The 3075-nt window shown below is 37.3% G+C and overlaps 1 pseudogene; it reads right to left on the reverse strand.

The window, feature by feature from the left end:
* Positions 1–809: 809 nt before the first annotated feature.
* On the reverse strand, positions 810–1766 carry LOC111170800 (succinate--CoA ligase [GDP-forming] subunit beta, mitochondrial pseudogene; annotated as a pseudogene).
* Positions 1767–3075: the final 1309 nt, after the last annotated feature.

Here is a 3075-nt window from a genome sequence, read left to right on the forward strand (position 1 = left end):
CTTGAAAATGAATGAATTACATAGATTTTCGAAGAATCAGAATTATTCAGTTTTGAAATAAAAGAAGTCTGTTCCACAGACGCAAATAAGCCTTTAGGTTTTATATTGATTGTAAGATAAAGAGAGTATACAAGATAAAGGCAAATGGCACAGTATATATGTGGGGTAAACCATATAAAAATATTTTGGAATAAAATAATGAATTCACAATATGTGTTGGAATAAGAAACTTGTAATTATGTTGCGTAATAGCCATTTGTTATAACTTTTGTTATAGCTGTATTTCAGCTGTATCCTTTCAATTATTTATTTATTTATTTATTTTGGCTGCTCTGGGTCTTAGTTGAGACATGTGGGCTTCTTAATTGCAGCATGTGGACTTCTTAGTTGTGGCATGTGAACTCTCAGTTGCTGCATGCATGTGGGATCTAGTTCCCTGACAAGGGATCGAACCCAGGTCCCCTGTGCTGGGAGTGTGGAGTTTTACCCACTGGACCACCAGAGAAGTCCCTCCTTTCAATAGTTTAATATGACCAAACCATCTGTTTTAAGTGTAATTTTGCCTGAGATATTTTTCCCCTTCCTTTTTTTTTTTTTTTTTAACTCTGGACTTACAGGTCCAGCAGAATTCTCTTAAATAAACTAGGTCCTGATTTGAATTTTTCACTGTATCCACAATGGCCATTTAGATTGCTCCCAAAAGTCAACAAAATGCTGTTCACTGGCAGATTTACCATTGTAAAGAACATAACATAAGAAAACAGGCCATTATTTTAATGAAAACTGTATGTGAGATCCAAATAATTTAGGCTACTTATATATCTATTCTTGAAAAAAGTACAGATTTTAAATTTTTCCATATGATTCCTGACTCTAACTTACTTTTTCTTTCCCTAAATGGAAACCTATTTTCTCCTAATGATGAGAAATGTCTCTTTTTCTAGGAATGGAGACTTCTATCCACACAATGGATTAGAAAAAAAAGAACCACTTCCTTGCCATGCTGGCCACAGCTTTCCTGACTGCATCTTCCAAGTCAATGCCAGAAGTTACAGGGAGCTGGATATTGTTGAATATGTTCTGAGACTCTTGGACATTGATTCCTTCAAGCCTGACCACCAGAGCTATGAGTTCTAGTGTTCAGCAGTCTTTGATGATATCATCAGCAATGATAGCAAATTTCACTATTTACCTTAGGATCAGCAATGAGCAAATAAAATATTTAATACACTGAGCTTCCCTAACACTGAGATCCAAGAAGTTGGTTGGGCTTTGACCATGAAGAGGAATGATGTCATATGGAGCTATGTCTAGTCCAGCACCATTCACAAACAGTTGGTATTCCCATTCCCATTTAGTTTTATGTATTTTAGGTCATATCTACCGACTTAATTTTGAGTAGATGCATTTTTAATTTGTTGTCCATGGCAAATATATCTTTTTGTATATATCTTGAATTGTCCTCAAAGTGTATCTTGGCATCAAAACAGACAACTTGTCTTTCTGGAATTTCACCAAAGGGTTTCAGTTCAACCTAAGTAGCATAAATTTCTAGGAAGAAATTCCATAACTTCTTAATTTGATTCACAGCCTAATTTTCATAGACCCCATAGAAGCCTAAATTTTCTCCTGTCCGCTAAACTTGACTGTTCGTCAAAACTGTCTTCAAAAGTGTAAATTTCCTCCATAAAAATATATTCTGGTATAGAAGCAGCCAGATTAAATGTCAATGCCCCTGCCTGAGGCTGCCCATCAGCAAAGGCCATTGCAGGGTGGGCCCATTAAAATTTCCAAGTAGGGACTTCCCTGGTGTTCCAGTGGTAAAGAATCTGCTGTACAATGCAGGGGACACAGATTCAATCCCTGGTCAGGGAACTAAGATCCCACATGCCACAGGGCAATTATGTCTGCATGCCACAACTACTGAGCTTGTGCGCCTCAACTAGGGGGGCTGCGTGCTGCAACTACAGAGCCCACATGCTCTGGAGCCTGCGTGCCACAACTACAGAACCCATGTACCCTAGAGCCTGCACACCACAATTAGAGAAGAGAAAAACCTGCACGCCACAACTAGAGAGAATCCTGCACGTCAAAACAAAAGATCCTGCATGCCTCAACAAAGATCCCATGTGCCACAACTAAGACCCAACACAGCCATACATAAATAAATAAATAAATCTGAAAAGAAAGTCCATTTGTTTAAAAAATTTTTTCCAAGTAGGAACATCATACAGTGTCAGTCGCAATATATTTGAACTATTGTCTTGTTGTCTAACATTATTTTCTTATTCTTGGATTGCTGCAGGATCAGCCATCTTTTAGAGATTAATTAAATTTTCTTGGACTTGGCTGACAGAGTGAGGGCACCAAGACTCACAGATGTTTTGGACCTGCATTGCCATGGGGGAATGATATCTTAAACAAATACCAAGCACAAAGGAGTCTGACTGGGTGATTGAGATGAGAGGAGAAGGAGGATTAGTAGAGATTTACTTCTTTATTGGAAACAAAGCTGAAGAAAACACCCAGTTGTGTGTGTGTGTGTGTGTGTGTGTGTGTGTGTGTGAATGTGCACACATGTTTGTGGCTGGTTTTTTGCAGTTTTTTTTTTCTTGTAGTTGATTTCTAGTCTCATAGCATTGTGGTTGGAAAAGATGCTTGATATGACTTCAGTTTTCTTAAATTTTACTGAGACTTATTTTGTGACCTAGCATGTGATCTATCTTGGAGAATATCCCACGTGCACTTGAAAAGAATGTGTATTCGCAGCTTTTTGATGGAATGTTCTATACATATCTATTAAGTCCATTTTGTCTAACGTGTCTTTTCAGGGCAGTGTTTTCTTATTGGTTTTCTGTCTGAATGATCTTCCATTGATGTATCAATAAGTAGGATGTTAAAGTCTCCTATTTTAACATCCTGTCAGTTTCTCCCTTTGTTTCTGTAAGTATTTGCATTATGTATGTAGGTGCTCTTATGCTGGGTGCATATATATTTACAATTGTTATATCTTTATGTTGGATTGATCCTTTGATCATTATGTATTATCCTTCTTTGTTTCTTGTTACAGTCTTT

Source organism: Delphinapterus leucas, chromosome 7 (assembly GCF_059928025.1).
Source record: "Delphinapterus leucas isolate spDelLeu-1000000601 "Yukka" chromosome 7, BTC_Dleu_Yukka2, whole genome shotgun sequence".
Classification (NCBI taxonomy): Eukaryota; Metazoa; Chordata; class Mammalia; order Artiodactyla; family Monodontidae; genus Delphinapterus; species Delphinapterus leucas.